The following is a 14651-nucleotide window of genomic DNA, read 5'->3' as shown; positions in this document are numbered from 1 at the left end:
TCATGATGTGTGAATTAACCTTGTTTCCCAGGGTTTGCTATCGTGTTCCCAAACACCCCTTCGGATGTTGCTACAATCTATGTTTCTAGACTGTTGACTCGCTCCTGTCCTTGGTGGATGTGGTTCTGTACTGAATGTAAGTTGCCATCAGTCCATATTAAGATTAACACAATGGATGGTTCATTAACCATCAAGCTTTGCTGCGTAGCAAGCTTTGCTGCTTCCCCTTCTTAAACCCCATTGTAAGCGAGTGTTGTAAGCGTGCTTTACATACATAAGCGAGTTTTATATACAATCTGTCAATTTACGATATATTACAATCCCTATCATACAATCCCTCTCCTGATTCCTCAGAACCTCCTGATATTGATAAGCCCTACAATCTGGACCATGTGTCAGATCAATTCACTACCTTCAGTATCCACTTTAGTGACCATCTATCTGTCTGTCTACTTCCACTTTAGTGACCGTATTTTATCCCCTTACACAAGATATATGTGCCAAAAATAAAGATGTATTCAATTATCCAAATCACTGCAAAAATAGAACATAAAGAATAATGTAATAATACTATAATCAGTTTTTACCGCTGTGCATCTCACTATAACACCCTGATACGCATGACTACTCTAACACTACGCCTAACTCTCATCCCTGTGGCTGCATCATGGGTCTGGGGAGGCTGCAGTGGTTGTTGTGTAGGACCTACAGTTGTCCTTCTTGGACTTCCTGGAACACCTCTGGGCCTGAAAGGGCCGGTGCAGACTGGCCAGCACCCTCCTGGGAGGGTGCATCCTCACATATATGGAGGTGCCTGACACCTCCCCTACAATCTCACTCCATGCATTATGTACTGGCGGTCTGCCAGGTCTCCCCACATCAGGAAACAGTATTCTTCTTCTGTTCTCCACACCATCCATCAGTGTCTCCAGCTCCATATCAGTGAACCTGTTGGCTCTCCTTGCACCTCTTAAACAAGCCATCCTTCCAAATTCCTTCCCCCCGCCCCCCTCAGGGTCTTGCTGCAAACCCAGTCCTTGAAAAAAGGCCAGGGAGCAGCTGCCTTGTTAGAAACCCTGACCTACATGCTGAATTTTTCAGTGGTGATAAAGCTCAAATTAAGACAGCCACACCGCTGAAAAATCCACTTTGGAAGGGTTCATTTGCACTGGAACCCATTTTTTCACTTTTGGAGCTGAACATGGGGTGGCCCAGCCACGAAAAGGTTTTGGCGCTAATGGCCCCAAAAAGGTGGGGGGAGCACAGGCTTTCGGGCCTGAAATTCAGTACTGCTGGAAAGCTGGTAAAGCTGGAAAGCTCCCCCCATCATTATTGATGCTAGCTTTTTACTCCAGATTTATTAATTAACTGAATTGAAATTCATCAGCTGCCGTAGTGGGATGTGAACTCATGTCTCCAGATCATTAATCCAGGCGTAGTATGGAAGAGCATGCCAGGAGCAGCATCACACATACCTAAAAATGAGGTGTCAACCTGATGAAGCTACAGCACAGGACTGTAAGCATTCTAAACAGCAGAAGCAGCGTGCTATAGACAGAGATCAGCGATCCCATAACCATCAGATCAGATCAAAGTTCTGCAGGCCTGCCACATCCAGTTGTGAATGGTGGTGGACAAGTAAACAACTAACGGGAGGAGGAGGCTCCAAGAACGTCCCCATGCTCAATAATGGTGGAGCCCAGCACGCGAGTGCAAATGACAAGGCTGAAGTGCTTGCAACCAGCTTCAGCCACGAATGCCTTGTGTATGATCTATCTCAGCCTCCTCCTGAGGTCCCCACTATCATAGAAGCCAGTCTTCAGCCAATTCAATTCACTCCATGTGATATCAAGAAATGGCTGAGCACACTGGATATAGCAAAGCCTATGGCCCCCGACAAAATCCTGGCTTTAATGCTGAAGACTTGTTCTTCAGAACTAGCCGTATCTCTAGCCAAGCTGTTTCAGTACAGCAACAACACTGGCCTCTACCCGACAATGTGGAAAACTACCCAGGTATGTCCTGCCCACAAAAAGCAGGACAAATCCAATCCAGCCAATTACCGCCTCATCTGTCTATGCTTAATCATCAGCAAAGTGATGGATGGTGTCATCGACAGTAGTATCAAGTGCTATTTACTCACCAATAATCTGCTCACTGATGCTCAGTTTGGGTTCCACCAGGACCACACAGCTCCAGACCTCATTACAGCCTTGGTCCAAACATGGACAAAAGAGCTGAATACCAGAGGTGAAGTGAGGGTGACTGCCATTGACATGAAGGCAGCGTTTGACCAAGTATGATATCAAGGACCCCTAGTAAAAATGAAGTCAATGGGAATCAGGGGGAGAACTCTGCATTAGCAGGAGTCATACCTAGCAGAAAGGGAGATGGTTGTGATTGTTGGAGGCCAATCATTTTAGCCCCAGGACATCGCTGTAGGAGTTCTTCAGGGCAGTGTCCTAGGCTCAACCATCTTCACTTGCTCCATCAATGACCTTCCCTCTATCATAAGGTCAGTAAATAGTGATGATCATCAATGATTGCAAAGTGTTCAGTTCAATTCACAACTCCTCAGATAATGAAGCAGTCCGTGCCCGCATGCAACAAGACCTGGACAACATTCAGGCTTGGGCTGATAAGTGGCAAGTAACATTCGTGCTACACAAGTGCCAAGCAATGATCATCTCCAACAAGAGAGAATCTAACCACCTCCCCATGACATTCAACGGCATTACCATTATCGAATCCCCTACCATCAACACCCTGGGGGGGTGTAAGCAATGACCAGAAACGTAATTGGACCAGCCACATAAATACTGTGGCTACAAGAGCAGGTCAGAGGCTGGGTATTCTGTAGCGAGTGACTCACTTCCTAAATCCCCAAATTCTTTCCACCATCTATAAGTCACAACTCAAGAAAGGAGGGAGAGGGAAAACAGTGAACTGCAGACCAGATAGCCTAACATCAGTCATCATGAAAATGCTGGAATTTATTATTAAGGAAGTGGTAACATTTAGAAAATCATAAAATGATTAGGCAGAATCAACGTGGTTTTATGAAAGGGAAATTAGGTTTGACAAATTTCGCAGAGTTTTTTAAAGATGTATCTAGCAGGATAGATAAAGTGGAACGAGTGGATGTAGTATATTTGGATTTCCAAAAGACATTCGATAAGGTACCACATAAAAGGTTGCTACGCAAGATAAGGGCTCAGGGGTTGGATGTAATATAGTTGCATGGATTGGTTAACGGACAGAAAACAGATTAGGGATAAACGGGTCATTTTCAGGTTGGCAGAATGTAACTAGTGGGGTACTGCAAGGATCAGTGCGTGGGCCTCAACTATTTACAATTTATATTAATGGCTTTGATGAAGGAACCGAGTGCAATGTATCCAAGTTTGCTGACAATACAAATCTAGGTGGGAAAGTAAGCTGTGAGGAGAACACAAAGAGCCTGTAAAGAGATATAGATAGGTTAAGTGAGTTGGACATAGGTGGCAAATAAAATAGAATGAGGGGAATGTGAAGTTATTCACTTTAGTAGGAAGAATAGAAAAACAGAATATTTTGTAAGTGGTGAGAAACTATTAAATGTTGGTGTCCAGAGAGATTTAGGTATCCTTGTACAGGAAACAGAGAGTTAGAAAGCAGGTACAGCAAACAATTAAGAAGTCAAATGGCATTTTGGCCTTTATTACATGAGGGTTGGAGTAAAAGAGTAAGGAAATCTTATTACAACTGTGCAGGGCTTTGGTAAACCTGGAGTACTGTGCACAGTGTAAGATTTTGTAAAAGTTTGCTTAAAGTTAACCAAATTTTATGTATCGGAGGTCTCGTGAGGCCAACAGGATTTTCTGCTGAATAAATGTAAATTAAAACTGCTGAATCTGTAAGCTGTTCTGTGATTGAGATATTTTGAAAGCTGTGTTTAGATGGCAGACCTGGACAGAACAAATGGTTGTAGCTGCAGTGGTTAATCACAGATAAAAGAGAAAGCAAGTCTTCAGATCTTGAGAGTCTTGCAGACATGGAGGGCCAGAAATTGGTGACAGCTAAGATCCTGACGGTACTTTGGGTGAAAGTTTCATGGAAAATCTGGGAAAGTCCGCCTGGCGGCAAAAATGGGACTTACGCACCGATTCTGGGTGGCAGCGGACGGCAACTCCCACTCTCGGCGGCAAATGCAATCCTTGGCAAAGTACCGCCGAGGATTGAGTCGGGCCCAGGGAGGGGGGAACTGTTGATATAAAAAATGTTCAAAACGAAAAAAAACCCAACAAATCCTTCAGGGGACCTCATCCACCTGAATCCCAGCAAAAGAATTAAAGAAAAGAAGTGGACTAGCATTTTTTGCAGGTCTTCATACTTACCGTTGAGGTTAGACCTGCCTCCATGCAACGGTCTTTTCCCCTGCTGGAGTGGAGGACCGCCCAGACCAAACTGGCAGCTCGGTGGGCAGGAGGACTCTTCTGGGTGGTGTATGCAGGCAGACGTCAGCGGACAGTACTCAGCGGTCTTCTCTCTCCCGCCAGCGGGAGGTCTCCACCAAACTCGCTCAGAGGGGAGACCGTCCAGAAACCAGGGAAACCACCGAGTTTCGGTGGCAGCGGACAGTAAGTCCACAAATTTCGGGCCTGGAGACTCCAATGATGGGGCCCACTGATCAACTGTCTAGTTGATTGATAGGGAGAAGAGAAAAAAACAACTACAGCCATTATCCCTGCTGGATGGGACACCTTTACAGTAAGGGACTGCTTAGGTTTCTGGAGGTATAAAAAAAGTGCTGCGAAAAGTCATTTGGGACTGCTACAGTCAAAGGCAACCTAGTCAGTTGCCAATTAAAGAGCCACATCTAGTCACTGCCGAACCAACCACTCGGTGTTAATACGTGTGAGTTTTGCTTATGATCGCTTGAGCTTGAAATAAAGGAATAGATTCTTGCATGCTTATTTGTCATCTGGGATTATTGTGTGTAATGGTACTATTAGATGCTTACTTGTAATCTCTTGTTGATTTTAAGTAAAGAGAATTTATTCCAGAAATCTTTGGTTTGAATTGTTTGTTCAATGAGTCCGAACTCTATAAACTCTATGGACGGGGCAAGGGGTAATTCCACACATCTTACAACGGTTTTAATTTCCTTATGTGAGGAAGAATATACTTGCCTTAGAAGCGGTGCAATGATGGTTCACTAGATTGATTCCTGGGATGAGAGGGTTGCCCTATGAGGAGAGATTGAGTAGATTGTGCCGATACTCTCTGGAGTTTAGAAGAATGAGAAGTGATATCATTGAAACATATAAGATTTGGTGGTGGATTGACAGGGTAGATGCTGGGAGGTTGTTGCCCCTGGCTGGAGAGTATAGAAGTAGGGGGCATAGACTCAGGAAAAGGGGTCAGCTAAGACTGAGATGAGGAAGAATTTCTTCACTCAAGGGGTTCTGAATCTTTGGAATTCTCTACCCCAGAGACTTGTGGATGTTGAGTCGTTGATTACATTCAAGGCTGAGATAGATAGATTTTTGGACTCTAGGGGAATCAAAGGATAGGGGGATCGAGCAGGAAAGTGTAGTTGAGGTCGAAGATCAGCCATGATCTCATTGTATGGTGGAGCAGGCTTGAAGAGCCATGTGGCCTACTCCTGCTCCTAATTTTTATGCCCTCATGTTCTAAGTCAGGAGTGTGATGGAATACTCTCCAGTGCAGCTTCAAAAACACTCAAGCTGCTCAACACCATCCAGGACAAAGCAGCCCGCTTGATTGGCACCCCATCCACCACCTTAAACATTCACTGGCTCCACCACCAGCGCACCAAGGCTGCAGTGTATATCATCTACAAGATGCACTGCAGCAACTCGACAAGGCTTCTTCGGCAGCACCTCCCAAACCCAGGACCTCCAGCACCTAGAAGGACAAAAGCAGCAGGCGCATGGGAACACCATCACCTCCAAGTTCCCCTCCAAGTTACACACCATCCTCACTTGGAAATATATCACCATTCCTTCATCATCGCTGGGTCAATATCATGGAACTCCTTCCCTAACAGCACTGTAGGAGCGCCTTCACCACATTGACTGCAGCAGTTCAAGATGACAGCTCGCTAGCACCTTCTCAAGTGCAATTAGGGATGGGCAATAAAAGCTGGTCTTGCCAGCGATATCCACATCCCGTGAATGAATATAAAAAACGATGAAGTGACAGCACTGGCTGATGTGATCCCTTATCTGTGCTGACAATGTGGAGAATACTTTCATGGGGTTTAATTTGCTCTGTTTGCTGGAGATAATGCATACAGGTTAAGCGTCCGAAAGCCGGAAACCACGGGACCGAGGCCATTCTGGATTCCAGGTATTTCCGGATTTTGGAACGTCTTTGCCTGAGCCGAGGTAGGTGGGGTCGGGCAGCCGAGATAAGGGGGCGAGGTCGGCCCGCCGAGGTAAGTGGGGGGGGGGGGGGGAGCCAGGGTCGGGGCGAAGTCAGGCCGAGGTGAGGTTGGGGCAAAGTTGGGCCGGCTGGGGCGAAGTCGGGGTGGGCTAAGTCGTGGCGAAGTCGGGCCAGAGGTCGGGCCACTAAGGGCCGGGGCGAGGTTGGGCCGCTGAGCGCCAGAGCGAGGTCGGGCCGTCGAGGGCCGGAGCGAGGTCGGGCCACCAAGGGCTGGGATGAAGTTGGACCGCTGAAGTGGGGGGAGTCCAGATTTCGGAACATTTTCCGGTTTCCGGACGACCCTGCCACGGATCAGCCCGGTGTCCGAAGTCCGGAACATTCCGGATTCCGGAACTCCGGATTTTGGACGCTGCACCTGTACTATCACATGGACCTCATAGAAATTTACAGCACAGAAGGAACCATTTGGCCTATCGCGTCTGTGCCGGCCGACAAAGAGCTATCCAGCCGAATCCTACTTTCCAGCTCTTGGTCCATAGCTTTGAAGGCTACGGCACTTCAAGTACTTTTTAACTGTGTAGTGAGGGTTTCTGCATCTACCACCCTTTCTGGCAGTGAGTTCCAGACCCCCACCACCCTCTGGGTAAATAAATTTCCCCTCAAATCCCCTCTAAACCTTCCACCAATTAGTTTAACTCTATGCCACCTGGTTTTTAACCCCTCTGCTAAAGAGGTCCTTCCTATCCACTCTATCTAGGCCCCTCATAATTTTATACATCTCAATCAGGTCTCCCCTCAACCTCCTCTGTTCCAGAGAAAACAACTCCAGTCTATCCAATCTTTCCTCATAGCTAAAATTCTCCAGTCCAGGCAACATCCTTGTAAATCTCCTCTCTATCCTCTCTAGTGCAATCACATTTTTCCTGTAATGTGGTGACCAGAACTGCAAGCAGTACTCTAGCTGTGGCCTAACTAGTGTTTTATACAGTTCAAGCATGACCTCCCTGCTCCTATAATTTATGCCTTGGCTAATAAAGGTAAGTGTTCCGTATAACTTCTTAACTACCTGTCCTGCCACCTTCAGGGATCTGTGGACATGCACTCCAAGGTCCCTCTGTTCCTTTACACTTCTCAGTGTCCTACCATTTATTGTGTATTCCCTTGCCTTGTTAGCCTTCCCCAAATACATTACCTCAGACTTCTCCAGATTGAATTCCATTTGCCACTGTTCTGCCCATCTGACCAGTTCATTGATATCTTCCTGAGATCTATAGCTTTATTCTTCATTATCAACCACATGGTCAATTTTTGTATCATCTGCAAACTTCTTAATCATACTCCCTACATTCGAGACTAAATCATTGATATATACCACAAAAAGCAAGTGACTAGTACCGAGCCTTACCGGAATCGCACTGGAAACAGCCTTTCAGTCACAAAAACACCCATCGACCATTATCCTTTGCTTCCTGCCTTTGAGACAATTTTGGATCCAACTTGCCACTTTGCCATGGATCTAATTTGGGGAAAATGCGTAAGGATAATTAGTGAACAATTTTTCATAGCCAGTTTTTCTTTTGTGACCAGTCTGCCATGTGGGACCTTATCAAAAGCCTTGCTAAAATCAATATACGCTACATCTAACGCACTACCCTCATCGACCCTCCTTGTTACCTCCATAAAAAATTAAATCAAGTTAGTCAGGCACGACCTTCCCTTAACAAATCCGTGCTGACTGTCCATGTCTTTCTAAATGAAGATGTATCCTGTCCCTCAGAATTTTTTCCACCTATCTCTGTCCAGTCAACCCTACAATGTTCTGCCAACATTGGGAGACTGGTGCCTAACTTGGGGAAAATGCATAAGGATAATTAGTGAACAATCTTTCTTAGCCAGTTTTCCAGCCTGTGGAAGTGTTTCTAAAATATTTTCATCACCTCCCTTTTGTGCACCACTTCCAGCAAGATACCGGCAAAATTTGAATTAACATTAGTCTTCTGTGAAACCAGTTTGGAAAACATGGCTGATGCCTGTAAACTCCTTTGATTTTTCTACCCAATTCACAATACAATCCCTATCGCATATAGCTGGCATGTTTGTGCAAACATGATTTGTCCGCTATACACAGTGGACGGTAAAACCATCTGAATGAAGTTGCCTGAAATCTCCACTTTCCGACTGCCTCCTGTAGTGTTAATAGTTCGAACTGCTGATTGAAGCTGCCTGAAGACTCCATTAGCGGTTTGCACTGTTCACTGTTCATAACTATGGGAGGCAGTTGAAAGTAGAGATTTGGGCAGCTTCAATCAGCTTGTTTGCACTTCGTTTATTGAGAGTAGCTCCCTGTCAGTTCTTGCCGTGATAATTGACAGCTGCAGGCTTCAGGCAGTTACTTAAAAGAAGGAAGTTCCTTGGCGTTCCCTTTTGGAATGATTCTTAGTTGTTGATGGGAGGCAGTCGGAAAGTAGGGACCGCACAGCTTCAATCAGGTAAGTTCTGAACTGCACTAAATAGTCAGTGTGCAGTAGTCATTTGTACTACTTTGTCGCTTATGGTGATGACAAATGGTTAGGGCCATTTGCTGGATGTCCGGGATAAGTGTGGATGGTGTAAGTGGTGGGGACTGTAATTTTCATTCATAGCCATATATAGCAATGTAATTACCAGCTCATCCACATTTAGCAGTGATAGTAATCCTTATTACTAAGCTTTCTTTAACCTGGACACCTTCTTCCACAAATATCTTCAAATGGGATGTGGAGTTTGATCACTCCAATGCTTGCTGGACGCAATGCCTGGTGGTTTGCCCTTCTGACTCACAGAGGGCACTTTCCCATTCTATGGGCTCAATTTTGGCCAGGAGTTGCTCCGTTTTTTTTGGAGTAGGCAGCTTTTTCTGGCCTAAGTTAAAAATCCCCAGTTTCCTCAATCAATTTGCACTCACTTAGTTACATTTTTTTAGGTTGTTTTTTTTTTAAAGGGGGTGTTACCAGCCACCTACACCAGTTTTGGCCATTTAGGTAACTTTGGTCAACTAATAGTTACTCCACTTCTACTTAGGCCATTGTATGTGGCCACTTGAGAAAACCCTTGCGGAGAGTTAAAGAAATCGGCGCAGGTAGGTACATCGGAAGCCATTTGGCCTGGGATAGGGTCGGGAAGCGGAGAGGACCTGGACCTGAACTAACCAAGCCTTAGGAAATAGACTTGTAAAACCATCCTTCCATCGCACAATTAAAATAAGAAGAAATAGAAAATTAAAGTCCTACCTTCAGCACTCAGCCTGGGACTCTCAGAACGCACACAGGAGAACTCACAGAACTCACCAGCAGGTAGGAAAACTCATAGAACTCACCGGCAGGCTACTCGGCCTGGGCTAGGGGCAGGAGTGATCGAACTGGCTGGTATCAAGCCTTCAAAATGTTATCATTAAAATCCACCTTATTTACTGCTTGCTGCTGGGAAAGGGGACAAAACTTCTACATTTTGGGCATCCAGTGTCAGAAAAAAGGACTGCCGGATGAGGATTAGCAAAGTTAAATGGAATATAAAAAGCTTGTATTTTACCTTGATGTCATTTGGCAGGGGAAGAATTGCTGGGTAAAGACAAAACTCATTTCATCCGACCTCTCCTTATTAAAAGCCTTTATCTATCTCTGTTCAGTGCAGTGCCTCAGTAACCTTCCTCATGTGAGGAGCTGACTATTGTTTTCAGAACAGTACCCGATCTGTAATGGCCGATTGGCAACTCACAGCGCTACTGCGCATGCGCGGACATCACTAATCTCCACTACGCATGTGCAGATCTCCTGGCACATTTTCCAGCACAGCACTCCCCGACTGGCCATACTGCGCGACTGCAGTGACGAGGCCAGACAGCGGCCAAAGTTGCAACATTTTTTTCCGGAGCACCTCTGGACCTACTTAAGCGGCGCAACTCGGGTAAGTGCACCGAAAAACGGGCTCAGCCAAAATCTACCCCAAAGTAACTGTTTTGAATACCCTGAAGGGCCTTGTCAGTGAAATGAGTCTTTCTAAACGTTATTGCATCCAGCAGTGCTTCATTTTGCACAGCTGGAGTGATGCACTGGCATGTTATTTTTTGCACTTCAGCTGCTAAAGTGGTAAACAGATAATTCAGTACATTATTGCCGAATTTTCCTGATTGGGTGTTCAGATGTGCATCTGAGCGGTAAGAAAATGAATAAAACCTGTGTGCTCTTAGAAAATGAGGCAATTGTACTAATTTCCTGGTTAATTCCAAATCTGCCTTTCAAATGCCACTTCTTATTATTCATGAGCTTCAAGCTGCAGATGAGCTTTGATTTACTTGCAGAATAAACTCTAACCATGTAACTAACTGCACAATTCATGATTAATCTTCATGAGATGAGATGATTTTTCACTGTTTTCATATCTACTCCTCTATTAACATGCCCTTACACAGCACTGCACGAGTGCAAATTAACTGCACCACTGGGGTTTCTCCTCCATTTCAGTAAAGGGTTTGCTACTAGCACTGATTCACTGATCTGGAAAATAATTAGCTGCAGATAGTAACCTCTGGCTGAGATGTTCACTTTGCATTCATATCTTTTCATTTGCATTCCTCTATAAAGCATCTGATGAGTAGAAACAGACTGTGTGCAGGGTTTCAGCTCAGTTTGGATGAGGGGGTAGTTACTGTCTTTGAAAGCCTGTGACAAAAAAAACATTCCCTTCAACACAAAATGCTGATACTGCACAGCAACTTAGTCAATATCTGAAAGAGAAAGATAGATTAATATTTCAGGTGGGGCACTTCATCGGAGTTCTGTTGCTAGGTCCCACCGAAAACTTTAACCCATCTTTCATGTTTGATAAAATGCCACATAATAGGCTTGCCAGCAAAATTGAAGTCCATGGAATAAAAGGGACAGTGGCAGCATGGATACAAAATAGGTTAAGTGGCAGGAAACAGAGAGTAGTGGTGAATAGCTGTTTATCGGACTGGAGGAAGGTGTACAGTGGTGTTCCCTAGGGACCACTGCTTTTCTTGATGTATAGTAATGATTTAGAGTTGGGTGGACAGGGCACAATTTCAAAATTTGCAGATGATACAAATCTTGGAGGTATAGTGAATAGTGAGGAGGATAGGCTTCAAGAGAACATAAACAGGTAGAATGGGCGGATACATGGCAGATGAAATTTAATTCAGAAAAGTGCAAAGTGATAGGGGCCGAAATTGGCTCTTTTAGCGATGGCCGTTAGCATCTCTGGGAGGTGCTAATGGGGCGCAAAATAGATTTTGCCTGTGCGTGGCACAAAAATCGCCCCCCCTCGTGGAATTGGGTGGGGGCTTTACAGGGGCACTGCCCCGTTCCTGCCAGGACTGCCCCTCTCGGCGGCGTGCAGCAATGGTGACATCATCACCATGTGCATCGCCCACTTACTGCCCCGGAAATGAAATTGCCCCACAGAACCTACCTTAGCGCCTGCCGATGACAACGGCTGCTTGCACTGTTGAGTTGCAGTCAGGAACTGGATATGCCAGCGCTATTTATAGGTGCCACCTTGGAAAGTTTTTTCTGTCGGCCATTACTTATTTCTCTTTTCCAACAGTTCGGCAGAGTGACTGGTGGACCGTTGACAGTGAATTTTTGCTCAAAGATTCTTCTTCCTCCTACCTTTTCCCTTGGATCACTCATGGTACTTTCGATGTTCTACCACTTCTGTCGCTTCATGGGGCACTCGACTACCTGCTCCAACTTCACCGTCAGAGGATGCTTCGATGAAGACAAAAGCGCTGCCAATCACAGAGGGAACAGCATCGAGAGAGGGAGAGAGAAAGGCTATGACAAAGAGCGGACACACATGGAGAGGCCCATGGAGAAGCCCATGAAGCACGCCACAGGGAATTGGAGAGGGAAAGGGAGAGGCAAGGGGACAGGCAAAGACAACCACATCCAGCAGCACAGGGAGTAGCACATCAAGATGTTGCCAGAGGAAGAAGGTGCCATAGGGTTGGCAACAGAAGGCCTCCCAGGGTATTTCGGCAGCAGTTCTCCTCCATCAATTTCACTGAGGAGCAGTGTGTGCGAAGGCTGCATTTCAGGAAGAACGTGGTCACAGAGCTCTGCTATCTGCTGCAGCCAGACCTCGAGCCTCAGACCAGGTTGAGAACGGCTCTCTCAGTGGCAGTCAAGGTCACCATTACTCTCACTTTCTATGCCAATGGATCTTTCCAGAGAGCAACAGGAGACATCTCCAACATCTCCCAGTTTGGAGTCCATTACTTCATCCGCGAGGTCACAGATGCTCTGCACAGAAGGAGGATGGACAACATCTCCTTCCCCACGAGCAGTGAGAAGCAGCATGAGTGTGCATGTGGATTCGTCAGGATAGCAGGCTTCCCCATGGTGCAAGGTGTCACTGACTGCACTCATGACGCTGTGAGGGCACTGCGTCACAATCCTGAGATTACGGCTACTACTCACTGAATGTACAGTTGGTGTGCAATCACATACGCAGAATAATGACCGTCAATGCCCACTGTCCTTGCAGCAGTCACGATCCTGCCCCAATATGTCAGTTCTGTTCGAGTCCCCAAATGAAGCTCGCTGCTCAGAAGGGCCATCCACTATGTACCTGGCTCATGACTCCCTTCCGCTAGCCCACTACTTCTGCCTAGCACTCATACAATGAGAGTCATCTGCTACCAGGAACATCATTGAGCAGACCATCGGAGTGCAGAAGCAACGGTTCCACTGCCTTGACCACTCGGGAGGAGTTGTGCAGTACTCGCCTGAGCAGGTGTCCCTATTTGTCATCGTCTCCTGTATGCTGCACAACCTGGCCAGCATGAGGGCACAGCCATTGCCACCAGAAATAACTGTGTCACCTCAGGAGGAGGACCAGGAGGAGGACCAGGAAGAGCAACAACAGCAGGAGGGCCAGGAGGAGCAGGAGCAGCAACAGCCACAATGGAGGCGAGTCTATCGCGATCCTGCAAGGGAGGTCCGCGACCGTCTCATCAGACCTCGTTTCCACTGATTTCCATCCCACTTCCCAGTTATTGTGGACGGCCCAATCATCACATCAATTTGTCCTTCCATACCAAATCCCCAACACTGAAATGAGAGATATCAGCAAATATTAAACATTCCAATCACCATTTATGAAACAACAATAATATATATCACTGTGTATTTAATCATCACCCTTGTGCATTTCCTTACAGCCTCTTTTTCATCCACCTATTCCACTACTTCTCCACAGTGTCACTCCTGTGGTTGCAGCACGGCTGATGGAAGGCTGCTGAGTGTCAGGGCCAGAGACGACAGATGGCCTTGTAGGACGCCCTCGACCAGCTCTGGGCCTGAAAGGCCCGGCTGCAGACTGCACCACCTCAGGCTGGGTGGCGGCAGTCTGGGCTGGCTGGGTGACAGGCAGCGACAAGTGCAATAGCGGAGTGGCAGTGGTGGGATCAAGAATGCTGTCGTCCTGAGAGAGGACAGTAGGTTCCTGCTCCACTGACTTAGTACCACTTCCCCGGGGCAGGACCTCAACATCCCCACCAATCTGATGGAGCACAGATTGCTGGGCTGCTGCAACACCGTGTGATCCCCGGTCGACTGTGGTGGACCCAGCAGCGACAGCAGCAGTCAGGGCTTGCGTGGCATGCAGCTGAGACTGCATGACATCACCAAGATGTTGCGAGGCATCAAGCTAAAACTGCATGAGAGCAATCAAAACATCCATGCAAGCAACCATTGACTCTATTACAGCACCAAGACGTCACGTTGCTTCTGCCTGTGCTGCAATGGAAGCTTAAAAGTACGTTGTGAAATCAACCAGGGAGCAGGCGGTCTTAGATCTGGTACTGTGTAATGAGACAGGATTAATGTTAGATCTCTTAATTTCCAATGAAATACGAACTCCAGTTATAGTTTTAATGTAACTTTATTTTGGCAGCAGCAACAAGCTTCTGGCTTTAAGCCAGGCCTTTGTCCTTCTGAGACCACATGGTCATAATGGCTGTACTTATACCTGGTTCAATTTACAGAAAAGAACTCGCCTTCTTTGACCTTATTGGCTCATTTGATAGTCTTTTAACCTTTAATTGACTCGCTACCCAAAGGTCCTAAAATGTCAAGTTGATTGATGACTTAATGCAATGTGCTCAGTCGCACGTAGACATGGGAGTCTGTGTTTTCTCAACCTGTCTAAATGCAGCCTGTTTGAATTCTCTATCAATCCCCCCTTTGATTCTTTCACAAACT

Source organism: Pristiophorus japonicus, chromosome 1, assembly GCF_044704955.1.
Source record: "Pristiophorus japonicus isolate sPriJap1 chromosome 1, sPriJap1.hap1, whole genome shotgun sequence".
Lineage (NCBI taxonomy): Eukaryota > Metazoa > Chordata > Chondrichthyes > Pristiophoridae > Pristiophorus > Pristiophorus japonicus.
Note: the sequence above shows the minus strand (reverse complement) of the source record.